Source organism: Penaeus monodon, chromosome 33 (genome assembly GCF_015228065.2).
Source record: "Penaeus monodon isolate SGIC_2016 chromosome 33, NSTDA_Pmon_1, whole genome shotgun sequence".
Lineage (NCBI taxonomy): Eukaryota > Metazoa > Arthropoda > Malacostraca > Decapoda > Penaeidae > Penaeus > Penaeus monodon.
This window is the reverse complement of record NC_051418.1, coordinates 24,026,188-24,026,586: the sequence shown is the minus strand read 5'-3', so window position 1 is coordinate 24,026,586 and position 399 is coordinate 24,026,188.

Here is a 399-nt window from a genome sequence, read left to right as displayed (position 1 = left end):
TACCTTACAAAATTGATGTTACTGCAACCTATTGTAGAAAAAACGTAATCTATATCTGTATAATTATCCTGGCCATCATATCCAACTATTGCAATTATCACTTTCATCACTTTCACCAATACCATCAGCACATCATCAACCAAATTAATTAATTGAAATCGACGTATACACCGATTCTCTTCTCCAGGCTAGTGATGTTTACAAAGTCCCTGACATTACAGAGTGAGAGTGCCAGACTTGACACCTCTTTTGGCACTGCTGTACTGGTAATTTTATCCTTGACGAAAGTGCCAAAGAATGGGTGGGTGGAAGAGGGTGAGGGGGTGCCTGTATGTGGGTGTGGGAGTCTGGGTGTGAGTGGTGTGCTGGATGGGTGGTGGTTGAGGGGAGGGGGTGGGG